The sequence below is a fragment of the Ascidiella aspersa genome, chromosome 9 (assembly GCF_963924565.1).
Source record: "Ascidiella aspersa chromosome 9, kaAscAspe10.2, whole genome shotgun sequence".
In the NCBI taxonomy this organism is placed as follows: Eukaryota; Metazoa; Chordata; class Ascidiacea; order Phlebobranchia; family Ascidiidae; genus Ascidiella; species Ascidiella aspersa.
The window spans coordinates 9,255,003-9,277,561 of NC_139455.1; the positions used below are offsets into that span (position 1 = coordinate 9,255,003).

General features: G+C 33.8%; 43 non-coding genes across 43 annotated transcripts; all 43 read right to left on the minus strand.

The window, feature by feature from the left end:
* Positions 1-200: 200 nt before the first annotated feature.
* Positions 201-272, minus strand: Trnat-agu (transfer RNA threonine (anticodon AGU)). Its single transcript has one exon. It is a non-coding gene; the product is annotated as a tRNA-Thr (tRNA).
* A 181-nt stretch (positions 273-453) lies between these two features.
* Positions 454-543, minus strand: Trnai-uau (transfer RNA isoleucine (anticodon UAU)). The gene is given in 2 exon segments: positions 454-489; positions 506-543. It is a non-coding gene; the product is annotated as a tRNA-Ile (tRNA).
* Positions 544-1,372: 829 nt separating this feature from the next.
* On the minus strand, positions 1,373-1,444 carry Trnat-agu (transfer RNA threonine (anticodon AGU)). Its single transcript has one exon. It is a non-coding gene; the product is annotated as a tRNA-Thr (tRNA).
* Positions 1,445-1,942: 498 nt separating this feature from the next.
* Trnaa-agc (transfer RNA alanine (anticodon AGC)) lies at positions 1,943-2,015 on the minus strand. The gene has a single exon. It is a non-coding gene; the product is annotated as a tRNA-Ala (tRNA).
* A 228-nt stretch (positions 2,016-2,243) lies between these two features.
* Positions 2,244-2,315, minus strand: Trnat-agu (transfer RNA threonine (anticodon AGU)). The gene has a single exon. It is a non-coding gene; the product is annotated as a tRNA-Thr (tRNA).
* Positions 2,316-2,496: 181 nt separating this feature from the next.
* Trnai-uau (transfer RNA isoleucine (anticodon UAU)) lies at positions 2,497-2,586 on the minus strand. Its single transcript is given in 2 exon segments — positions 2,497-2,532; positions 2,549-2,586. It is a non-coding gene; the product is annotated as a tRNA-Ile (tRNA).
* Positions 2,587-3,415: 829 nt separating this feature from the next.
* Positions 3,416-3,487, minus strand: Trnat-agu (transfer RNA threonine (anticodon AGU)). Its single transcript has one exon. It is a non-coding gene; the product is annotated as a tRNA-Thr (tRNA).
* Positions 3,488-3,985: 498 nt separating this feature from the next.
* Trnaa-agc (transfer RNA alanine (anticodon AGC)) lies at positions 3,986-4,058 on the minus strand. The gene has a single exon. It is a non-coding gene; the product is annotated as a tRNA-Ala (tRNA).
* A 529-nt stretch (positions 4,059-4,587) lies between these two features.
* Trnat-agu (transfer RNA threonine (anticodon AGU)) lies at positions 4,588-4,659 on the minus strand. Its single transcript has one exon. It is a non-coding gene; the product is annotated as a tRNA-Thr (tRNA).
* A 498-nt stretch (positions 4,660-5,157) lies between these two features.
* Trnaa-agc (transfer RNA alanine (anticodon AGC)) lies at positions 5,158-5,230 on the minus strand. The gene has a single exon. It is a non-coding gene; the product is annotated as a tRNA-Ala (tRNA).
* Positions 5,231-5,458: 228 nt separating this feature from the next.
* On the minus strand, positions 5,459-5,530 carry Trnat-agu (transfer RNA threonine (anticodon AGU)). Its single transcript has one exon. It is a non-coding gene; the product is annotated as a tRNA-Thr (tRNA).
* A 181-nt stretch (positions 5,531-5,711) lies between these two features.
* Trnai-uau (transfer RNA isoleucine (anticodon UAU)) lies at positions 5,712-5,801 on the minus strand. The gene is given in 2 exon segments: positions 5,712-5,747; positions 5,764-5,801. It is a non-coding gene; the product is annotated as a tRNA-Ile (tRNA).
* An 830-nt stretch (positions 5,802-6,631) lies between these two features.
* On the minus strand, positions 6,632-6,703 carry Trnat-agu (transfer RNA threonine (anticodon AGU)). The gene has a single exon. It is a non-coding gene; the product is annotated as a tRNA-Thr (tRNA).
* Positions 6,704-7,792: 1,089 nt separating this feature from the next.
* On the minus strand, positions 7,793-7,864 carry Trnat-agu (transfer RNA threonine (anticodon AGU)). Its single transcript has one exon. It is a non-coding gene; the product is annotated as a tRNA-Thr (tRNA).
* Positions 7,865-8,045: 181 nt separating this feature from the next.
* Trnai-uau (transfer RNA isoleucine (anticodon UAU)) lies at positions 8,046-8,135 on the minus strand. Its single transcript is given in 2 exon segments — positions 8,046-8,081; positions 8,098-8,135. It is a non-coding gene; the product is annotated as a tRNA-Ile (tRNA).
* Positions 8,136-8,965: 830 nt separating this feature from the next.
* Trnat-agu (transfer RNA threonine (anticodon AGU)) lies at positions 8,966-9,037 on the minus strand. The gene has a single exon. It is a non-coding gene; the product is annotated as a tRNA-Thr (tRNA).
* Positions 9,038-9,218: 181 nt separating this feature from the next.
* Trnai-uau (transfer RNA isoleucine (anticodon UAU)) lies at positions 9,219-9,308 on the minus strand. The gene is given in 2 exon segments: positions 9,219-9,254; positions 9,271-9,308. It is a non-coding gene; the product is annotated as a tRNA-Ile (tRNA).
* An 830-nt stretch (positions 9,309-10,138) lies between these two features.
* Trnat-agu (transfer RNA threonine (anticodon AGU)) lies at positions 10,139-10,210 on the minus strand. The gene has a single exon. It is a non-coding gene; the product is annotated as a tRNA-Thr (tRNA).
* Positions 10,211-10,391: 181 nt separating this feature from the next.
* On the minus strand, positions 10,392-10,481 carry Trnai-uau (transfer RNA isoleucine (anticodon UAU)). Its single transcript is given in 2 exon segments — positions 10,392-10,427; positions 10,444-10,481. It is a non-coding gene; the product is annotated as a tRNA-Ile (tRNA).
* An 830-nt stretch (positions 10,482-11,311) lies between these two features.
* On the minus strand, positions 11,312-11,383 carry Trnat-agu (transfer RNA threonine (anticodon AGU)). The gene has a single exon. It is a non-coding gene; the product is annotated as a tRNA-Thr (tRNA).
* Positions 11,384-11,564: 181 nt separating this feature from the next.
* Positions 11,565-11,654, minus strand: Trnai-uau (transfer RNA isoleucine (anticodon UAU)). Its single transcript is given in 2 exon segments — positions 11,565-11,600; positions 11,617-11,654. It is a non-coding gene; the product is annotated as a tRNA-Ile (tRNA).
* Positions 11,655-11,881: 227 nt separating this feature from the next.
* On the minus strand, positions 11,882-11,954 carry Trnaa-agc (transfer RNA alanine (anticodon AGC)). Its single transcript has one exon. It is a non-coding gene; the product is annotated as a tRNA-Ala (tRNA).
* A 530-nt stretch (positions 11,955-12,484) lies between these two features.
* Positions 12,485-12,556, minus strand: Trnat-agu (transfer RNA threonine (anticodon AGU)). Its single transcript has one exon. It is a non-coding gene; the product is annotated as a tRNA-Thr (tRNA).
* A 181-nt stretch (positions 12,557-12,737) lies between these two features.
* Trnai-uau (transfer RNA isoleucine (anticodon UAU)) lies at positions 12,738-12,827 on the minus strand. The gene is given in 2 exon segments: positions 12,738-12,773; positions 12,790-12,827. It is a non-coding gene; the product is annotated as a tRNA-Ile (tRNA).
* A 227-nt stretch (positions 12,828-13,054) lies between these two features.
* Positions 13,055-13,127, minus strand: Trnaa-agc (transfer RNA alanine (anticodon AGC)). Its single transcript has one exon. It is a non-coding gene; the product is annotated as a tRNA-Ala (tRNA).
* A 530-nt stretch (positions 13,128-13,657) lies between these two features.
* On the minus strand, positions 13,658-13,729 carry Trnat-agu (transfer RNA threonine (anticodon AGU)). Its single transcript has one exon. It is a non-coding gene; the product is annotated as a tRNA-Thr (tRNA).
* Positions 13,730-14,227: 498 nt separating this feature from the next.
* Positions 14,228-14,300, minus strand: Trnaa-agc (transfer RNA alanine (anticodon AGC)). Its single transcript has one exon. It is a non-coding gene; the product is annotated as a tRNA-Ala (tRNA).
* A 228-nt stretch (positions 14,301-14,528) lies between these two features.
* Trnat-agu (transfer RNA threonine (anticodon AGU)) lies at positions 14,529-14,600 on the minus strand. Its single transcript has one exon. It is a non-coding gene; the product is annotated as a tRNA-Thr (tRNA).
* A 181-nt stretch (positions 14,601-14,781) lies between these two features.
* On the minus strand, positions 14,782-14,871 carry Trnai-uau (transfer RNA isoleucine (anticodon UAU)). Its single transcript is given in 2 exon segments — positions 14,782-14,817; positions 14,834-14,871. It is a non-coding gene; the product is annotated as a tRNA-Ile (tRNA).
* Positions 14,872-15,700: 829 nt separating this feature from the next.
* Positions 15,701-15,772, minus strand: Trnat-agu (transfer RNA threonine (anticodon AGU)). The gene has a single exon. It is a non-coding gene; the product is annotated as a tRNA-Thr (tRNA).
* A 181-nt stretch (positions 15,773-15,953) lies between these two features.
* Positions 15,954-16,043, minus strand: Trnai-uau (transfer RNA isoleucine (anticodon UAU)). The gene is given in 2 exon segments: positions 15,954-15,989; positions 16,006-16,043. It is a non-coding gene; the product is annotated as a tRNA-Ile (tRNA).
* An 829-nt stretch (positions 16,044-16,872) lies between these two features.
* Positions 16,873-16,944, minus strand: Trnat-agu (transfer RNA threonine (anticodon AGU)). The gene has a single exon. It is a non-coding gene; the product is annotated as a tRNA-Thr (tRNA).
* Positions 16,945-17,442: 498 nt separating this feature from the next.
* Positions 17,443-17,515, minus strand: Trnaa-agc (transfer RNA alanine (anticodon AGC)). The gene has a single exon. It is a non-coding gene; the product is annotated as a tRNA-Ala (tRNA).
* A 227-nt stretch (positions 17,516-17,742) lies between these two features.
* Positions 17,743-17,814, minus strand: Trnat-agu (transfer RNA threonine (anticodon AGU)). Its single transcript has one exon. It is a non-coding gene; the product is annotated as a tRNA-Thr (tRNA).
* Positions 17,815-17,995: 181 nt separating this feature from the next.
* Trnai-uau (transfer RNA isoleucine (anticodon UAU)) lies at positions 17,996-18,087 on the minus strand. The gene is given in 2 exon segments: positions 17,996-18,031; positions 18,048-18,087. It is a non-coding gene; the product is annotated as a tRNA-Ile (tRNA).
* Positions 18,088-18,312: 225 nt separating this feature from the next.
* Trnaa-agc (transfer RNA alanine (anticodon AGC)) lies at positions 18,313-18,385 on the minus strand. Its single transcript has one exon. It is a non-coding gene; the product is annotated as a tRNA-Ala (tRNA).
* Positions 18,386-18,915: 530 nt separating this feature from the next.
* Trnat-agu (transfer RNA threonine (anticodon AGU)) lies at positions 18,916-18,987 on the minus strand. Its single transcript has one exon. It is a non-coding gene; the product is annotated as a tRNA-Thr (tRNA).
* Positions 18,988-19,168: 181 nt separating this feature from the next.
* Positions 19,169-19,260, minus strand: Trnai-uau (transfer RNA isoleucine (anticodon UAU)). The gene is given in 2 exon segments: positions 19,169-19,204; positions 19,221-19,260. It is a non-coding gene; the product is annotated as a tRNA-Ile (tRNA).
* Positions 19,261-19,485: 225 nt separating this feature from the next.
* On the minus strand, positions 19,486-19,558 carry Trnaa-agc (transfer RNA alanine (anticodon AGC)). The gene has a single exon. It is a non-coding gene; the product is annotated as a tRNA-Ala (tRNA).
* A 530-nt stretch (positions 19,559-20,088) lies between these two features.
* Trnat-agu (transfer RNA threonine (anticodon AGU)) lies at positions 20,089-20,160 on the minus strand. Its single transcript has one exon. It is a non-coding gene; the product is annotated as a tRNA-Thr (tRNA).
* A 1,090-nt stretch (positions 20,161-21,250) lies between these two features.
* Positions 21,251-21,322, minus strand: Trnat-agu (transfer RNA threonine (anticodon AGU)). Its single transcript has one exon. It is a non-coding gene; the product is annotated as a tRNA-Thr (tRNA).
* A 181-nt stretch (positions 21,323-21,503) lies between these two features.
* Trnai-uau (transfer RNA isoleucine (anticodon UAU)) lies at positions 21,504-21,593 on the minus strand. Its single transcript is given in 2 exon segments — positions 21,504-21,539; positions 21,556-21,593. It is a non-coding gene; the product is annotated as a tRNA-Ile (tRNA).
* An 830-nt stretch (positions 21,594-22,423) lies between these two features.
* On the minus strand, positions 22,424-22,495 carry Trnat-agu (transfer RNA threonine (anticodon AGU)). The gene has a single exon. It is a non-coding gene; the product is annotated as a tRNA-Thr (tRNA).
* Positions 22,496-22,559: the final 64 nt, after the last annotated feature.

Sequence of the window (22,559 nt, forward strand, 5' to 3'; positions counted from 1 at the left end):
ATCAAGAAATACTTTAATCAGTCATGTTTTATCCGGGATGATATAAATTTATTCTGAGGTTTACCGAATAAATTACTTCAGAATATAAAAAAAAGAATAAGAAACAACTATAATCGTGCTGAACCTATTTCTGTTTTAAAAATCTCTAGTTCATCTCTCATTATTGCGAAATTATTTTTTCGGTGAAATGCAATTCCGTAAGGCACCACTGGGGATCGAACCCAGGATCTCCTGTTTACTAGACAGGCGCTTTACCACTAAGCCATGGCGCCGCCGTGCAAAGAAGACTTTCTAAACCATTTTCGATAAGATAAGATAGCGTTCGCAAAGTTATAACAATTTTTAATGAAATGCAACCTGAAACTAACCGAAGATTGAGAAGTTTTGCAAAAGGTCGATTTTAAACTACAAGTAATAACTATAATTGGCCCCTTGAAGTTGACAAAATATTTCTGCTCCAGGTGAGGCTCGAACTCACAACCTCCACATTTCTCCGCTACTATTGTATAAGCACGGCGCGCTAACCAATTGCGCCACTGGAGCGCTGCACAACAAATTTCTGTTATCTTTCAAATTTTAGATAAAATTTAAAAACATATAAGTTTTGGAACTATTACGAAATAATTCATTGCAGCAAAAACTTGTTCGACTAAAACATGAATTAATTAAACAACCAAATTATTTATGGTTTAATGTAAAAATAATCGATAGAACAAAAACTTGTATATTTCAAATCATCTATGATCAAACTGCACAAAATATAAAGGATTGGAGATGCCGGGTATCGATCCCGGTACCTCGCACATGCTAAGCGCGCGCTCTACCATCTGAGCTACATCCACGATGAGAGCTATGCATTAATACATGTTCATCAAGAAATACTTTAATCAGTCATGTTTTATCCGGGATGATATAAATTTATTCTGATGTTTACCGAATAAATTACTTCAGAATATAAAAAAAAGAATAAGAAACAACTATAATCGTGCTGAACCTATTTCTGTTTTAAAAATCTCTAGTTCATCTCATAGCATTCATTATACAGTTGACTAAATATGAGTAATGAGAATTATTACCTGCTTTGTACAACTTTGTTCAACATGATTCATTGTATTAGTGCTAGGATTCCATTGAGAAATGTGTTAATCATAAATTTTGTTTTTTGTTTACAGCCAACCAAATTAAAGTTTACAAATTTTACTTGAATAAAACGAAAGTTGTTATGTTTAGTAAAACATTACTAGTTTGCTTTAACAAAAATGATTTTTGTAGTGTTTACCTTGTCGTTTAAAGCAATGATTGAAATAGAGCAGTTGCTCGAAATATTTCATCATTATTGCGAATTATTTTTTCGGTAATATGTAATTCCGTAAGGCACCACTGGGGATCGAACCCAGGATCTCCTGTTTACTAGACAGGCGCTTTACCACTAAGCCATGGCGCCGCCGTGCAAAGAAGACTTTTTAAACCATTTTCCATAAGATAAGATATCGTTCGCAAAGTTGTAACAATTTTCAATGAAATGCAAACTGAAACTAACCGAAGATTGAGAAGTTTTGCAACAGGTCGATTTTAAACTACAAGTAATAACTATAATTGGCCCCTTGAAGTTGCCAAAATATTTCTGCTCCAGGTGAGGCTCGAACTGACAACCTCCGCATTTCTCCGCTACTATTGCATAAGGACGGCGCGCTAACCGATTGCGCCACTGGAGCGCTGCACAACAAATTACTGTTATCTTTCAAATTTTAGATAAAATTTAAAAACTTATAAGTTTTGGAACTAGTACGAAATATTTCATTGCAACAAAAACTTGTTCGACTAAAACATGAATAAATTAAACAACCAAATTATTTATGGATTTAATGTAAAAATAATCGATAGAACAAAAACTTGTATATTTCAAATCATTTATGATCAAACTGCACAAAATATAAAGGATTGGAGATGCCGGGTATCGATCCCGGTACCTCGCACATGCTAAGCGCGCGCTCTACCATCTGAGCTACATCCCCGATGAGAGCTATGCATTAATACATGTTCATCAAGAAATACTTTAATCAGTCATGTTTTATCCGGGATGATATAAATTTATTCTGAGGTTTACCGAATAAATTACTTCAGAATATAAAAAAAAGAATAAGAAACAACTATAATCGTGCTGAACCTATTTCTGTTTTAAAAATCTCTAGTTCATCTCTCATTATTGCGAAATTATTTTTTCGGTGAAATGCAATTCCGTAAGGCACCACTGGGGATCGAACCCAGGATCTCCTGTTTACTAGACAGGCGCTTTACCACTAAGCCATGGCGCCGCCGTGCAAAGAAGACTTTCTAAACCATTTTCGATAAGATAAGATAGCGTTCGCAAAGTTATAACAATTTTTAATGAAATGCAACCTGAAACTAACCGAAGATTGAGAAGTTTTGCAAAAGGTCGATTTTAAACTACAAGTAATAACTATAATTGGCCCCTTGAAGTTGACAAAATATTTCTGCTCCAGGTGAGGCTCGAACTCACAACCTCCACATTTCTCCGCTACTATTGTATAAGCACGGCGCGCTAACCAATTGCGCCACTGGAGCGCTGCACAACAAATTTCTGTTATCTTTCAAATTTTAGATAAAATTTAAAAACATATAAGTTTTGGAACTATTACGAAATAATTCATTGCAGCAAAAACTTGTTCGACTAAAACATGAATTAATTAAACAACCAAATTATTTATGGTTTAATGTAAAAATAATCGATAGAACAAAAACTTGTATATTTCAAATCATCTATGATCAAACTGCACAAAATATAAAGGATTGGAGATGCCGGGTATCGATCCCGGTACCTCGCACATGCTAAGCGCGCGCTCTACCATCTGAGCTACATCCACGATGAGAGCTATGCATTAATACATGTTCATCAAGAAATACTTTAATCAGTCATGTTTTATCCGGGATGATATAAATTTATTCTGATGTTTACCGAATAAATTACTTCAGAATATAAAAAAAAGAATAAGAAACAATTATAATCGTGCTGAACCTATTTCTGTTTTAAAAATCTCTAGTTCATCTCATAGCATTCATTATACAGTTGACTAAATATGAGTAATGAGAATTATTACCTGCTTTGTACAACTTTGTTCAACATGATTCATTGTATTAGTGCTAGGATTCCATTGAGAAATGTGTTAATCATAAATTTTGTTTTTTGTTTACAGCCAACCAAATTAAAGTTTACAAATTTTACTTGAATAAAACGAAAGTTGTTATGTTTAGTAAAACATTACTAGTTTGCTTTAACAAAAATGATTTTTGTAGTGTTTACCTTGTCGTTTAAAGCAATGATTGAAATAGAGCAGTTGCTCGAAATATTTCATCATTATTGCGAATTATTTTTTCGGTAATATGTAATTCCGTAAGGCACCACTGGGGATCGAACCCAGGATCTCCTGTTTACTAGACAGGCGCTTTACCACTAAGCCATGGCGCCGCCGTGCAAAGAAGACTTTCTAAACCATTTTCCATAAGATAAGATATCGTTCGCAAAGTTGTAACAATTTTCAATGAAATGCAAACTGAAACTAACCGAAGATTGAGAAGTTTTGCAACAGGTCGATTTTAAACTACAAGTAATAACTATAATTGGCCCCTTGAAGTTGCCAAAATATTTCTGCTCCAGGTGAGGCTCGAACTGACAACCTCCGCATTTCTCCGCTACTATTGCATAAGGACGGCGCGCTAACCGATTGCGCCACTGGAGCGCTGCACAACAAATTACTGTTATCTTTCAAATTTTAGATAAAATTTAAAAACTTATAAGTTTTGGAACTAGTACGAAATATTTCATTGCAACAAAAACTTGTTCGACTAAAACATGAATAAATTAAACAACCAAATTATTTATGGATTTAATGTAAAAATAATCGATAGAACAAAAACTTGTATATTTCAAATCATTTATGATCAAACTGCACAAAATATAAAGGATTGGAGATGCCGGGTATCGATCCCGGTACCTCGCACATGCTAAGCGCGCGCTCTACCATCTGAGCTACATCCCCGATGAGAGCTATGCATTAATACATGTTCATCAAGAAATACTTTAATCAGTCATGTTTTATCCGGGATGATATAAATTTATTCTGAGGTTTACCGAATAAATTACTTCAGAATATAAAAAAAAGAATAAGAAACAACTATAATCGTGCTGAACCTATTTCTGTTTTAAAAATCTCTAGTTCATCTCATAGCATTCATTATACAGTTGACTAAATATGAGTAATGAGAATTATTACCTGCTTTGTACAACTTTGTTCAACATGATTCATTGTATTAGTGCTAGGATTCCATTGAGAAATGTGTTAATCATAAATTTTGTTTTTTGTTTACAGCCAACCAAATTAAAGTTTACAAATTTTACTTGAATAAAACGAAAGTTGTTATGTTTAGTAAAACATTACTAGTTTGCTTTAACAAAAATGATTTTTGTAGAGTTTACCTTGTCGTTTAAAGCAATGATTGAAATAGAGCAGTTGCTCGAAATATTTCATCATTATTGCGAATTATTTTTTCGGTAAATGTAATTCCATAAGGCACCACTGGGGATCGAACCCAGGATCTCCTGTTTACTAGACAGGCGCTTTACCACTAAGCCATGGCGCCGCCGTGCAAAGAAGACTTTCTAAACCATTTTCCATAAGATAAGATAGCGTTCGCAAAGTTGTAACAATTTTCAATGAAATGCAAACTGAAATTAACCGAAGATTGAGAAGTTTTGCAACAGGTCGATTTTAAACTACAAGTAATAACTATAATTGGCCCCTTGAAGTTGCCAAAATATTTCTGCTCCAGGTGAGGCTCGAACTGACAACCTCCGCATTTCTCCGCTACTATTGCATAAGGACGGCGCGCTAACCGATTGCGCCACTGGAGCGCTGCACAACAAATTACTGTTATCTTTCAAATTTTAGATAAAATTTAAAAACTTATAAGTTTTGGAACTAGTACGAAATATTTCATTGCAGCAAAAACTTGTTCGACTAAAACATGAATAAATTAAACAACCAAATTATTTATGGATTTAATGTAAAAATAATCGATAGAACAAAAACTTGTATATTTCAAATCATTTATGATCAAACTGCACAAAATATAAAGGATTGGAGATGCCGGGTATCGATCCCGGTACCTCGCACATGCTAAGCGCGCGCTCTACCATCTGAGCTACATCCCCGATGAGAAGTATGCATTAATACATGTTCATCAAGAAATACTTTAATCAGTCATGTTTTATCCGGGATGATATAAATTTATTCTGAGGTTTACCGAATAAATTACTTCAGAATATAAAAAAAAGAATAAGAAACAACTATAATCGTGCTGAACCTATTTCTGTTTTAAAAATCTCTAGTTCATCTCTCATTATTGCGAAATTATTTTTTCGGTAAAATGCAATTCCGTAAGGCACCACTGGGGATCGAACCCAGGATCTCCTGTTTACTAGACAGGCGCTTTACCACTAAGCCATGGCGCCGCCGTGCAAAGAAGACTTTCTAAACCATTTTCGATAAGATAAGATAGCGTTCGCAAAGTTATAACAATTTTTAATGAAATGCAACCTGAAACTAACCGAAGATTGAGAAGTTTTGCAACAGGTCGATTTTAAACTACAAGTAATAACTATAATTGGCCCCTTGAAGTTGACAAAATATTTCTGCTCCAGGTGAGGCTCGAACTCACAACCTCCACATTTCTCCGCTACTATTGTATAAGCACGGCGCGCTAACCAATTGCGCCACTGGAGCGCTGCACAACAAATTTCTGTTATCTTTCAAATTTTAGATAAAATTTAAAAACATATAAGTTTTGGAACTATTACGAAATAATTCATTGCAGCAAAAACTTGTTCGACTAAAACATGAATTAATTAAACAACCAAATTATTTATGGATTTAATGTAAAAATAATCGATAGAACAAAAACTTGTTTATTTCAAATCATCTATGATCAAACTGCACAAAATATAAAGGATTGGAGATGCCGGGTATCGATCCCGGTAACTCGCACATGCTAAGCGCGTGCTCTACCATCTGAGCTACATCCCCGATGAGATCTATGCATTAATACATGTCCATCAAGAAATACTTTAATCAGTCATGTTTTATCCGGGATGATATAAATTTATTCTGATGTTTACTGAATAAATTACTTCAGAATATAAAAAAAAGATAAAGAAATAACTATAATCGTGCTGAACCTATTTCTGTTTTAAAAATCTCCAGTTCATCTCATAGCATTCATTATACAATTGACTAAATATGAGTAATGAGAATTATAACCTGCTTTGTACAACTTTGTTCAACATGATTCATTGTATTAGTGCTAGGATTCCATTGAGAAATGTGTTAATCATAAATTTTGTTTTTTGTTTACAGCCAACCAAATTAAATTTTACAAATTTTACTTGAATAAAACGAAAGTTGTTATGTTTAGTAAAACATTACTAGTTTGCTTTAACAAAAATGATTTTTGTAATGTTTACCTTGTCGTTTAAAGCAATGATTGAAATAGAGCAGTTGCTCGAAATATTTCATCATTATTGCGAATTATTTTTTCGGTAAAATGCAATTCCGTAAGGCACCACTGGGGATCGAACCCAGGATCTCCTGTTTACTAGACAGGCGCTTTACCACTAAGCCATGGCGCCGCCGTGCAAAGAAGACTTTCTTAACCATTTTCGATAAGATAAGATAGCGTTCGCAAAGTTGTAACAATTTTTAATGAAATGCAAACTGAAACTAACCGAAGATTGAGAAGTTTTGCAACAGGTCGATTTTAAACTACAAGTAATAACTATAATTGGCCCCTTGAAGTTGCCAAAATATTTCTGCTCCAGGTGAGGCTCGAACTCACAACCTCCGCATTTATCCGCTACTATTGTATTAGTACGGCGCGCTAACCGATTGCGCCACTGGAGCGCTGCACAACAAATTTCTGTTATCTTTCAAATTTTAGATAAAATCAAATTTTAGATAAAATTTAAAAACATATAAGTTTTGGACCTATTACGAAATAATTCATTGCAGCAAAAACTTGTTCGACTAAAACATGGATTTAATGTAAAAATAATCGATAGAACAAAAACTTGTATATTTGAAATCATCTATGATCAAACTGCACAAAATATAAAGGATTGGAGATGCCGGGTATCGATCCCGGTAACTCGCACATGCTAAGCGCGCGCTCTACCATCTGAGCTACATCCCCGATGAGATCTATGCATTAATACATGTCCATCAAGAAATACTTTAATCAGTCATGTTTTATCCGGGATGATATAAATTTATTCTGATGTTTACTGAATAAATTACTTCAGAATATAAAAAAAAGAATAAGAAATAACTATAATCGTGCTGAACCTATTTCTGTTTTAAAAATCTCCAGTTCATCTCATAGCATTCATTATACAATTGACTAAATATGAGTAATGAGAATTATAACCTGCTTTGTACAACTTTGTTCAACGTAATTCATTGTATTAGTGCTAGGATTCCATTGAGAAATGTGTTAATCATAAATTTTGTTTTTTGTTTACAGCCAACCCAATTAAAGTTTACTAATTTTACTTGAATAAAACGAAAGTTGTTATGTTTAGTAAAACATTACTAGTTTGCTTTAACAAAAATGATTTTTGTAGTGTTTACCTTGTCGTTTAAAGCAATGATTGAAATAGAGCAGTTGCTCGAAATATTTCATCATTATTGCGAATTATTTTTTCGGTAAAATGCAATTCGTAAGGCACCACTGGGGATCGAACCCAGGAACTCCTGTTTACTAGACAGGCGCTTTACCACTAAGCCATGGCGCCGCCGTGCAAAGAAGACTTTCTAAACCATTTTCGAAAAGATAAGATAGCGTTCGCAAAGTTGTAACAATTTTCAATGAAATGCAAACTGAAACTAACCGAAGATTGAGAAGTTTTGCAACAGGTCGATTTTAAACTACAAGTAATAACTATAATTGGCCCCTTGAAGTTGCCAAAATATTTCTGCTCCAGGTGAGGCTCGAACTCACAACCTCCGCATTTCTCCGCTACTATTGTATAAGTACGGCGCGCTAACCGATTGCGCCACTGGAGCGCTGCACAACAAATTTCTGTTATCTTTCAAATTTTAGATAAAATTTAAAAACATATAAGTTTTGGAACTATTACGAAATAATTCATTGCAGCAAAAACTTGTTCGACTAAAACATGAATTAATTAAACAACCAAATTATTTATGGATTTAATGTAAAAATAATCGATAGAACAAAAACTTGTATATTTCAAATCATCTATGATCAAACTGCACAAAATATAAAGGATTGGAGATGCCCGGTATCGATCCCGGAACCTCGCACATGCTAAGCGCGCGCTCTACCATCTGAGCTTGATCCCCGATGAGATCTATGCATTAATACACGTTCATCAAGAAATACTTTAATCAGTCATGTTTTATCCGGGATGATATAAATTTATTCTGATGTTTACTGAATAAATTACTTCAGAATATAAAAAAAAGAATAAGAAACAACTATAATCGTGCTGAACCTATTTCTGTTTTAAAAATCTCCAGTTCATCTCATAGCATTCATTATACAATTGACTAAATATGAGTAATGAGAATTATTACCTGCTTCGTACAACTTGGTTCAACATGATTCATTGTATTAGTGCTAGGATTCCATTGAGAAATGTGTTAATCATAAATTTTGTTTTTTGTTTACAGCCAACCAAATTAAATTTTACAAATTTTACTTGAATGAAACGAAAGTTGTTATGTTTAGTAAAACATTACTAGTTTGCTTTACCAAAAATGATTTTTGTAGTGTTTACCTTGTCGTTTAAAGCAATGATTGAAATAGAGCAGTTGCTCGAAATATTTCATCATTATTGCGAATTGTTTTTTCGGTAAAATGCAATTCCGTAAGGCACCACTGGGGATCGAACCCAGGATCTCCTGTTTACTAGACAGGCGCTTTACCACTAAGCCATGGCGCCGCCGTGCAAAGAAGACTTTCTAAACCATTTTCGATAAGATAAGATAGCGTTCGCAAAGTTATAACAATTTTTAATGAAATGCAAACTGAAACTAACCGAAGATTGAGAAGTTTTGCAACAGGTCGATTTTAAACTACAAGTAATAAATATAATTGGCCCTTTGAAGTTGACAAAATATTTCTGCTCCAGGTGAGGCTCGAACTCACAACCTCCGCATTTCTCCGCTACTATTGTATAAGCACGGCGCGTTAACCAATTGCGCCACTGGAGCGCTGCACAACAAATTTCTGTTATCTTTCAAATTTTAGATAAAATTTAAAAACATATAAGTTTTGGAACTATTACGAAATAATTCATTGCAGCAAAAACTTGTTCGACTAAAACATGAATTAATTAAACAATCAAATTATTTATGGATTTAATGTAAAAATAATCAATAGAACAAAAACTTGTATATTTCAAATCATCTATGATCAAACTGCACAAAATATAAAGGATTGGAGATGCCGGGTATCGATCCCGGTACCTCGCACATACTAAGCGCGCGCTCTACCATCTGAGCTACATCCACGATGAGGGCTATGCATTAATACATGTTCATCAAGAAATACTTTAATCAGTCATGTTTTATCCGGGATGATATGAATTTATTCTGATGTTTACCGAATAAATTACTTCAGAATATAAAAAAAAAGAATAAGAAACAACTATAATCGTGCTGAACCTATTTCTGTTTTAAAAATCTCTAGTTCATCTCATAGCATTCATTATACAGTTGACTAAATATGAGTAATGAGAATTATTACCTGCTTTGTACAACTTTGTTCAACATGATTCATTGTATTAGTGCTAGGATTCCATTGAGAAATGTGTTAATCATAAATTTTGTTTTTTGTTTACAGCCAACCAAATTAAAGTTTACAAATTTTACTTGAATAAAACGAAAGTTGTTATGTTTAGTAAAACATTACTAGTTTGCTTTAACAAAAATGATTTTTGTAGTGTTTACCTTGTCGTTTAAAGCAATGATTGAAATAGAGCAGTTGCTCGAAATATTTCATCATTATTGCGAATTATTTTTTCGGTAAATGTAATTCCGTAAGGCACCACTGGGGATCGAACCCAGGATTTCCTGTTTACTAGACAGGCGCTTTACCACTAAGCCATGGCGCCGCCGTGCAAAGAAGACTTTCTAAACCATTTTCCATAAGATAAGATAGCGTTCGCAAAGTTGTAACAATTTTCAATGAAATGCAAACTGAAACTAACCGAAGATTGAGAAGTTTTGCAACAGGTCGATTTTAAACTACAAGTAATAACTATAATTGGCCCCTTGAAGTTGCCAAAATATTTCTGCTCCAGGTGAGGCTCGAACTCACAACCTCCGCATTTCTCCGGTACTATTGCATAAGTACGGCGCGCTAATCCATTGCGCCACTGGAGCGCTGCACAACAAATTTCTGTTATCTTTCAAATTTTAGATAAAATTTAAAAACTTATGAGTTTTGGAACTAGTACGAAATATTTCATTGCAGCAAAAACTTGTTCGACTAAAACATGAATAAATTAAACAACCAAATTATTTATGGATTTAATGTAAAAATAATCGATAGAACAAAAACTTGTATATTTCAAATCATCTATGATCAAACTGCACAAAATATAAAGGATTGGAGATGCCGGGTATCGATCCCGGTACCTCGCACATGCTAAACGAGCGCTCTATCATCTGAGCTACATCCCCGATGAGAGCTATGCATTAATACATGTTCATCAAGAAATACTTTAATCAGTCATGTTTTATCCGGGATGATATAAATTTATTCTGATGTTTACCGAATAAATTACTTCAGAATTAAAAAAAAAGAATAAGAAACAACTATAATCGTGCTGAACCTATTTCTGTTTTAAAAATCTCCAGTTCATCTCATAGCATTCATTGTAGAGTTGACTAAATATGAGTAATGAGAATTATTACCTGCTTTGTACAACTTTGTTCAACATGATTCATTGTATTAGTGCTAGGATTCCATTGAGAAATGTGTTAATCATAAATTTTGTTTTTTGTTTACAGCCAACCAAATTAAAGTTTACAAATTTTACTTGAATAAAACGAAAGTTGTTATGTTTAGTAAAACATTACCAGTTTGCTTTAACAAAAATGATTTTTGTAGTGTTTACCTTGTCGTTTAAAGCAATGATTGAAATAGAGCAGTTGCTCGAAATATTTCATCATTATTGCGAATTATTTTTTCGGTAAAATGTAATTCCGTAAGGCACCACTGGGGATCGAACCCAGGATCTCCTGTTTACTAGACAGGCGCTTTACCACTAAGCCATGGCGCCGCCGTGCAAAGAAGACTTTCTAAACCATTTTCCATAAGATAAGATAGCGTTCGCAAAGTTGTAACAATTTTCAATGAAATGCAAACTGAAACTAACCGAAGATTTAGAAGTTTTGCAACAGGTCGATTTAAAACTACAAGTAATAACTATAATTGGCCCCTTGAAGTTGCCAAAATATTTCTGCTCCAGGTGAGGCTCGAACTGACAACCTCCGCATTTCTCCGGTACTATTGCATAAGTACGGCGCGCTAATCCATTGCGCCACTGGAGCGCTGCACAACAAATTTCTGTTATCTTTCAAATTTTTGATAAAATTTAAAAACTTATGAGTTTTGGAACTAGTACGAAATATTTCATTGCAGCAAAAACTTGTTCGACTAAAACATGAATAAATTAAACAACCAAATTATTTATGGATTTAATGTAAAAATAATCGATAGAACAAAAACTTGTATATTTCAAATCATCTATGATCAAACTGCACAAAATATAAAGGATTGGAGATGCCGGGTATCGATCCCGGTACCTCGCACATGCTAAGCGCGCGCTCTACCATCTGAGCTACATCCCCGATGAGAGCTATGCATTAATACATGTTCATCAAGAAATACTTTAATCAGTCATGTTTTATCCGGGATGATATAAATTTATTCTGATGTTTACCGAATAAATTACTTCAGAATTTAAAAAAAAGAATAAGAAACAACTATAATCCTGCTGAACCTATTTCTGTTTTAAAAATCTCCAGTTCATCTCATAGCATTCATTGTACAGTTGACTAAATATGAGTAATGAGAATTATTACCTGCTTTGTACAACTTTGTTCAACATGATTCATTGTATTAGTGCTAGGATTCCATTGAGAAATGTGTTAATCATAAATTTTGTTTTTTGTTTACAGCCAACCAAATTAAAGTTTACAAATTTTACTTGAATAAAACGAAAGTTGTTATGTTTAGTAAAACATTACTAGTTTGCTTTAACAAAAATGATTTTTGTAGTGTTTACCTTGTCGTTTAAAGCAATGATTGAAATAGAGCAGTTGCTCGAAATATTTCATCATTATTGCGAATTATTTTTTCGGTAAAATGTAATTCCGTAAGGCACCACTGGGGATCGAACCCAGGATCTCCTGTTTACTAGACAGGCGCTTTACCACTAAGCAATGGCGCTGCCGTGCAAAGAAGACTTTCTAAACCATTTTCGATAAGATAAGATAGCGTTCGCAAAGTTGTAACAATTTTCAATGAAATGCAAACTGAAACTAACCGAAGATTGAGAAGTTTTGCAACAGGTCGATTTTAAACTACAAGTAATAACTATAATTGGCCCCTTGAAGTTGCCAAAATATTTCTGCTCCAGGTGAGGCTCGAACTCACAACCTCCGCATTTCTCCGCTACTATTGTATAAGCACGGCGCGCTAACCGATTGCGCCACTGGAGCGCTGCACAACAAATTTCTGTTATCTTTCAAATTTTAGATAAAATTGAAAAACATATAAGTTTTGGAACTAGTACGAAATAATTCATTGCAGCAAAAACTTGTTCGACTAAAACATGAATTAATTGAACAACCAATTTATTTATGGATTTAATGTAAAAATAATCAATAGAACAAAAACTTGTATATTACAAATCATCTATGATCAAACTGCACAAAATATAAAGGATTGGAGATGCCGGGTATCGATCCCGGTACCTCGCACATGCTAAGCGCGCGCTCTACCATCTGAGCTACATCCCCGATGAGAGGTATGCATTAATACATGTTCATCAAGAAATACTTTAATCAGTCCTGTTTTATCCGGGATGATATAAATTTATTCTGATGTTTACCGAATAAATTACTTCAGAATATAAAAAAAAGAATAAGAAACAACTATAATCGTGCTGAACCTATTTCTGTTTTAAAAATCTCTAGTTCATCTCATAGCATTCATTATACAGTTGACTAAATATGAGTAATGAGAATTATTACCTGCTTTGTACATCTTTGTTCAACATGATTCATTGTATTAGTGCTAGGATTCCATTGAGAAATGTGTTAATCATAAATTTTGTTTTTTGTTTACAGCCAACCAAATTAAAGTTTACAAATTTTACTTGAATAAAACGAAAGTTGTTATGTTTAGTAAAACATTACTAGTTTGCTTTAACAAAAATGATTTTTGTAGTGTTTACCTTGTCGTTTAAAGCAATGATTGAAATAGAGCAGTTGCTCGAAATATTTCATCATTATTGCGAATTATTTTTTCGGTAATATGTAATTCCGTAAGGCACCACTGGGGATCGAACCCAGGATCTCCTGTTTACTAGACAGGCGCTTTACCACTAAGCCATGGCGCCGCCGTGCAAAGAAGACTTTCTAAACCATTTTCCATAAGATAAGATAGCGTTCGCAAAGTTGTAACAATTTTCAATGAAATGCAAACTGAAACTAACCGAAGATTGAGAAGTTTTGCAACAGGTCGATTTTAAACTACAAGTAATAACTATAATTGGCCCCTTGAAGTTGCCAAAATATTTCTGCTCCAGGTGAGGCTCGAACTGACAACCTCCGCATTTCTCCGCTACTATTGCATAAGGACGGCGCGCTAACCGATTGCGCCACTGGAGCGCTGCACAACAAATTACTGTTATCTTTCAAATTTTAGATAAAATTTAAAAACTTATAAGTTTTGGAACTAGTACGAAATATTTCATTGCAGCAAAAACTTGTTCGACTAAAACATGAATAAATTAAACAACCAAATTATTTATGGATTTAATGTAAAAATAATCGATAGAACAAAAACTTGTATATTTCAAATCATTTATGATCAAACTGCACAAAATATAAAGGATTGGAGATGCCGGGTATCGATCCCGGTACCTCGCACATGCTAAGCGCGCGCTCTACCATCTGAGCTACATCCCCGATGAGAGCTATGCATTAATACATGTTCATCAAGAAATACTTTAATCAGTCATGTTTTATCCGGGATGATATAAATTTATTCTGAGGTTTACCGAATAAATTACTTCAGAATATAAAAAAAAGAATAAGAAACAACTATAATCGTGCTGAACCTATTTCTGTTTTAAAAATCTCTAGTTCATCTCTCATTATTGCGAAATTATTTTTTCGGTAAAATGCAATTCCGTAAAGCACCACTGGGGATCGAACCCAGGATCTCCTGTTTACTAGACAGGCGCTTTACCACTAAGCCATGGCGCCGCCGTGCAAAGAAGACTTTCTAAACCATTTTCGATAAGATAAGATAGCGTTCGCAAAGTTATAACAATTTTTAATGAAATGCAACCTGAAACTAACCGAAGATTGAGAAGTTTTGCAACAGGTCGATTTTAAACTACAAGTAATAACTATAATTGGCCCCTTGAAGTTGACAAAATATTTCTGCTCCAGGTGAGGCTCGAACTCACAACCTCCACATTTCTCCGCTACTATTGTATAAGCACGGCGCGCTAACCAATTGCGCCACTGGAGCGCTGCACAACAAATTTCTGTTGTCTTTCAAATTTTAGAGAAAATTTAAAAACATATAAGTTTTGGAACTATTACGAAATAATTCATTGCAGCAAAAACTTGTTCGACTAAAACATGAATTAATTAAACAACCAAATTATTTATGGTTTAATGTAAAAATAATCGATAGAACAAAAACTTGTATATTTCAAATCATCTATGATCAAACTGCACAAAATATAAAGGATTGGAGATGCCGGGTATCGATCCCGGTAACTCGCACATGCTAAGCGCGCGCTCTACCATCTGAGCTACATCCCCGATGAGATCAATGCATTAATACATGTCCATCAAGAAATACTTTAATCAGTCATGTTTTATCCGGGATGATATAAATTTATTCTGATGTTTACTGAATAAATTACTTCAGAATATAAAAAAAAGAATAAGAAATAACTATAATCGTGCTGAACCTATTTCTGTTTTAAAAATCTCCAGTTCATCTCATAGCATTCATTATACAATTGACTAAATATGAGTAATGAGAATTATAACCTGCTTTGTACAACTTTGTTCAACATGATTCATTGTATTAGTGCTAGGATTCCATTGAGAAATGTGTTAATCATAAATTTTGTTTTTTGTTTACAGCCAACCAAATTAAAGTTTACAAATTTTACTTGAATAAAACGAAAGTTGTTATGTTTAGTAAAACATTACTAGTTTGCTTTAACAAAAATGATTTTTGTAGTGTTTACCTTGTCGTTTAAAGCAATGATTGAAATAGAGCAGTTGCTCGAAATATTTCATCATTATTGCGAATTATTTTTTCGGTAAAATGCAATTCCGTAAGGCACCACTGGGGATCGAACCCAGGATCTCCTGTTTACTAGACAGGCGCTTTACCACTAAGCCATGGCGCCGCCGTGCAAAGAAGACTTTCTAAACCATTTTCGATAAGATAAGATAGCGTTCGCAAAGTTATAACAATTTTTAATGAAATGCAAACTGAAACTAACCGAAGATTGAGAAGTTTTGCAACAGGTCGATTTTAAACTACAAGTAATAAATATAATTGGCCCTTTGAAGTTGACAAAATATTTCTGCTCCAGGTGAGGCTCGAACTCACAACCTCCGCATTTCTCCGCTACTATTGTATAAGCACGGCGCGTTAACCAATTGCGCCACTGGAGCGCTGCACAACAAATTTCTGTTATCTTTCAAATTTTAGATAAAATTTAAAAACATATAAGTTTTGGAACTATTACGAAATAATTCATTGCAGCAAAAACTTGTTCGACTAAAACATGAATTAATTAAACAATCAAATTATTTATGGATTTAATGTAAAAATAATCAATAGAACAAAAACTTGTATATTTCAAATCATCTATGATCAAACTGCACAAAATATAAAGGATTGGAGATGCCGGGTATCGATCCCGGTACCTCGCACATACTAAGCGCGCGCTCTACCATCTGAGCTACATCCACGATGAGGGCTATGCATTAATACATGTTCATCAAGAAATACTTTAATCAGTCATATTTTATCCGGGATGATATGAATTTATTCTGATGTTTACCGAATAAATTACTTCAGAATATAAAAAAAAGAATAAGAAACAACTATAATCGTGCTGAACCTATTTCTGTTTTAAAAATCTCTAGTTCATCTCATAGCATTCATTATACAGTTGACTAAATATGAGTAATGAGAATTATTACCTGCTTTGTACAACTTTGTTCAACATGATTCATTGTATTAGTGCTAGGATTCCATTGAGAAATGTGTTAATCATAAATTTTGTTTTTTGTTTACAGCCAACCAAATTAAAGTTTACAAATTTTACTTGAATAAAACGAAAGTTGTTATGTTTAGTAAAACATTACTAGTTTGCTTTAACAAAAATGATTTTTGTAGTGTTTACCTTGTCGTTTAAAGCAATGATTGAAATAGAGCAGTTGCTCGAAATATTTCATCATTATTGCGAATTATTTTTTCGGTAAATGTAATTCCGTAAGGCACCACTGGGGATCGAACCCAGGATCTCCTGTTTACTAGACAGGCGCTTTACCACTAAGCCATGGCGCCGCCGTGCAAAGAAGACTTTCTAAACCATTTTCCATAAGATAAGATAGCGTTCGCAAAGTTGTAACAATTTTCAATGAAATGCAAACTGAAACTAACCGAAGATTGAGAAGTTTTGCAACAGGTCGATTTTAAACTACAAGTAATAACTATAATTGGCCCCTTGAAGTTGCCAAAATATTTCTGCTCCAGGTGAGGCTCGAACTGACAACCTCCGCATTTCTCCGCTACTATTGCATAAGGACGGCGCGCTAACCGATTGCGCCACTGGAGCGCTGCACAACAAATTACTGTTATCTTTCAAATTTTAGATAAAATTTAAAAACTTATAAGTTTTGGAACTAGTACGAAATATTTCATTGCAGCAAAAACTTGTTCGACTAAAACATGAATAAATTAAACAACCAAATTATTTATGGATTTAATGTAAAAATAATCGATAGAACAAAAACTTGTATATTTCAAATCATTTATGATCAAACTGCACAAAATATAAAGGATTGGAGATGCCGGGTATCGATCCCGGTACCTCGCACATGCTAAGCGCGCGCTCTACCATCTGAGCTACATCCCCGATGAGAGGTATGCATTAATACATGTTCATCAAGAAATACTTTAATCAGTCATGTTTTATCCGGGATGATATAAATTTATTCTGAGGTTTACCGAATAAATTACTTCAGAATATAAAAAAAAGAATAAGAAACAACTATAATCATGCTGAACCTATTTCTGTTTTAAAAATCTCTAGTTCATCTCTCATTATTGCGAAATTATTTTTTCGGTAAAATGCAATCCGTAAGGCACCACTGGGGATCGAACCCAGGATCTCCTGTTTACTAGACAGGCGCTTTACCACTAAGCCATGGCGCCGCCGTGCAAAGAAGACTTTCTAAACCATTTTCGATAAGATAAGATAGCGTTCGCAAAGTTATAACAATTTTTAATGAAATGCAAACTGAAACTAACCGAAGATTGAGAAGTTTTGCAACAGGTCGATTTTAAACTACAAGTAATAAATATAATTGGCCCTTTGAAGTTGACAAAATATTTCTGCTCCAGGTGAGGCTCGAACTCACAACCTCCGCATTTCTCCGCTACTATTGTATAAGCACGGCGCGTTAACCAATTGCGCCACTGGAGAGCTGCACAACAAATTTCTGTTATCTTTCAAATTTTAGATAAAATTTAAAAACATATAAGTTTTGGAACTATTACGAAATAATTCATTGCAGCAAAAACTTGTTCGACTAAAACATGAATTAATTAAACAACCAAATTATTTATGGATTTAATGTAAAAATAATCGATAGAACAAAAACTTGTATATTTCAAATCATCTATGATCAAACTGCACAAAATATAAAGGATTGGAGATGCCGGGTATCGATCCCGGTACCTCGCACATGCTAAGCGCGCGCTCTACCATCTGAGCTACATCCCCGATGAGATCTATGCATTAATACATTTTCATCAAGAAATACTTTAATCAGTCATGTTTTATCCGGGATGATATAAATTTATTCTGATGTTTACTGAATAAATTACTTCAGAATATAAAAAAAAGAATAAGAAACAACTATAATCGTGCTGAACCTATTTCTGTTTTAAAAATCTCCAGTTCATCTCATAGCATTCATTACACAATTGACTAATAATGAGTAATGAGAATTATTACCTGCTTTGTACAACTTTGTTCAACATGATTCATTGTATTAGTGCTAGGATTCCATTGAGAAATGTGTTAATCATAAATTTTGTTTTTTGTTTACAGCCAACCAAATTAAATTTTACAAATTTTACTTGAATAAAACGAAAGTTGTTATGTTTAGTAAAACATTACTAGTTTGCTTTAACAAAAATGATTTTTGTAATGTTTACCTTGTCGTTTAAAGCAATGATTGAAATAGAGCAGTTGCTCGAAATATTTCATCATTATTGCGAATTATTTTTTCGGTAAAATGCAATTCCGTAAGGCACCACTGGGGATCGAACCCAGGATCTCCTGTTTACTAGACAGGCGCTTTACCACTAAGCCATGGCGCCGCCGTGCAAAGAAGACTTTCTAAACCATTTTCCATAAGATAAGATAGCGTTCGCAAAGTTGTAACAATTTTCAATGAAATGCAAACTGAAACTAACCGAAGATTTAGAAGTTTTGCAACAGGTCGATTTAAAACTACAAGTAATAACTATAATTGGCCCTTTGAAGTTGACAAAATATTTCTGCTCCAGGTGAGGCTCGAACTCACAACCTCCGCATTTCTCCGCTACTATTGTATAAGCACGGCGCGTTAACCAATTGCGCCACTGGAGAGCTGCACAACAAATTTCTGTTATCTTTCAAATTTTAGATAAAATTTAAAAACATATAAGTTTTGGAACTATTACGAAATAATTCATTGCAGCAAAAACTTGTTCGACTAAAACATGAATTAATTAAACAACCAAATTATTTATGGATTTAATGTAAAAATAATCGATAGAACAAAAACTTGTATATTTCAAATCATCTATGATCAAACTGCACAAAATATAAAGGATTGGAGATGCCGGGTATCGATCCCGGTACCTCGCACATGCTAAGCGCGCGCTCTACCATCTGAGCTACATCCCCGATGAGATCTATGCATTAATACATTTTCATCAAGAAATACTTTAATCAGTCATGTTTTATCCGGGATGATATAAATTTATTCTGATGTTTACTGAATAAATTACTTCAGAATATAAAAAAAAGAATAAGAAACAACTATAATCGTGCTGAACCTATTTCTGTTTTAAAAATCTCCAGTTCATCTCATAGCATTCATTACACAATTGACTAATAATGAGTAATGAGAATTATTACCTGCTTTGTACAACTTTGTTCAACATGATTCATTGTATTAGTGCTAGGATTCCATTGAGAAATGTGTTAATCATAAATTTTGTTTTTTGTTTACAGCCAACCAAATTAAATTTTACAAATTTTACTTGAATAAAACGAAAGTTGTTATGTTTAGTAAAACATTACTAGTTTGCTTTAACAAAAATGATTTTTGTAATGTTTACCTTGTCGTTTAAAGCAATGATTGAAATAGAGCAGTTGCTCGAAATATTTCATCATTATTGCGAATTATTTTTTCGGTAAAATGCAATTCCGTAAGGCACCACTGGGGATCGAACCCAGGATCTCCTGTTTACTAGACAGGCGCTTTACCACTAAGCCATGGCGCCGCCGTGCAAAGAAGACTTTCTTAACCATTTTCGATAAGATAAGATAGCGTTCGCAAAGTTGTAACAATTTTTAATGAAATGCAAACTGAAACTAACCGAAGATTGAGAAGTTTTGCAACAGGTCGATTTTAAACTACAAGTAATAACTATAATTGGCCCCTTGAAGTTGCCAAAATATTTCTGCTCCAGGTGAGGCTCGAACTCACAACCTCCGCATTTATCCGCTACTATTGTATTAGTACGGCGCGCTAACCGATTGCGCCACTGGAGCGCTGCACAACAAATTTCTGTTATCTTTCAAATTTTAGATAAAATCAAATTTTAGATAAAATTTAAAAACATATAAGTTTTGGACCTATTACGAAATAATTCATTGCAGCAAAAACTTGTTCGACTAAAACATGGATTTAATGTAAAAATAATCGATAGGACAAAAACTTGTATATTTCAAATCATCTATGATCAAACTGCACAAAATATAAAGGATTGGAGATGCCGGGTATCGATCCCGGTACCTCGCACATGCTAAGCGCGCGCTCTACCATCTGAGCTACATCCACGATGAGAGCTATGCATTAATACATGTTCATCAAGAAATACTTTAATCAGTCATGTTTTATCCGGGATGATAAAAATTCATTCTGATGTTTGCCGAATAAATTACTTCAGAATATAAAAAAAAGAATAAGAAACAACTATAATCGTGCTGAACCTATTTCTGTTTTAAAAATCTCCAGTTCATCTCAAAGCATTCATTGTACAGTTGACTAAATATGAGTAATGAGAATTATTACCTGCTTTGTACAACTTTGTTCAACATGATTCATTGTATTAGTGCTACGATTCCATTGAGAAATGTATTAATCACAAATTTTGTTTTTTGTTTACAGCCAACCAAATTAAAGTTTACAAATTTTAATTGAATAAAACGAAAGTTGTTATGTTTAGTAAAACATTACTAGTTTGCTTTAACAAAAATGATTTTTGTAGTGTTTACCTTGTTGTTTAAAGCAATGATTGAAATAGAGCAGTTGCTCGAAATATTTCATCATTATTGCGAATTATTTTTTCCGTAAAATGTAATTCCGTAAGGCACCACTGGGGATCGAACCCAGGATCTCCTGTTTACTAGACAGGCGCTTTACCACTAAGCAATGGCGCTGCCGTGCAAAGAAGACTTTCTAAACCATTTTCGATAAGATAAGATAGCGTTCGCAAAGTTGTAACAATTTTCAATGAAATGCAAACTGAAACTAACCGAAGATTGAGAAGTTTTGCAACAGGTCGATTTTAAACTACAAGTAATAACTATAATTGGCCCCTTGAAGTTGCCAAAATATTTCTGCTCCAGGTGAGGCTCGAACTCACAACCTCCGCATTTCTCCGGTACTATTGCATAAGTACGGCGCGCTAATCCATTGCGCCACTGGAGCGCTGCACAACAAATTTCTGTTATCTTTCAAATTTTAGATAAAATTTAAAAACTTATGAGTTTTGGAACTAGTACGAAATATTTCATTGCAGCAAAAACTTGTTCGACTAAAACATGAATAAATTAAACAACCAAATTATTTATGGATTTAATGTAAAAATAATCGATAGAACAAAAACTTGTATATTTCAAATCATCTATGATCAAACTGCACAAAATATAAAGGATTGGAGATGCCGGGTATCGATCCCGGTACCTCGCACATGCTAAACGAGCGCTCTACCATCTGAGCTACATCCCCGATGAGAGCTATGCATTAATACATGTTCATCAAGAAATACTTTAATCAGTCATGTTTTATCCGGGATGATATAAATTTATTCTGATGTTTACCGAATAAATTACTTCAGAATTAAAAAAAAAGAATAAGAAACAACTATAATCGTGCTGAACCTATTTCTGTTTTAAAAATCTCCAGTTCATCTCATAGCATTCATTGTACAGTTGACTAAATATGAGTAATGAGAATTATTACCTGCTTTGTACAACTTTGTTCAACATGATTCATTGTATTAGTGCTAGGATTCCATTGAGAAATGTGTTAATCATAAATTTTGTTTTTTGTTTACAGCCAACCAAATTAAAGTTTACAAATTTTACTTGAATAAAACGAAAGTTGTTATGTTTAGTAAAACATTACCAGTTTGCTTTAACAAAAATGATTTTTGTAGTGTTTACCTTGTCGTTTAAAGCAATGATTGAAATAGAGCAGTTGCTCGAAATATTTCATCATTATTGCGAATTATTTTTTCGGTAAAATGTAATTCCGTAAGGCACCACTGGGGATCGAACCCAGGATCTCCTGTTTACTAGACAGGCGCTTTACCACTAAGCCATGGCGCCGCCGTGCAAAGAAGACTTTCTAAACCATTTTCCATAAGATAAGATATCGTTCGCAAAGTTGTAA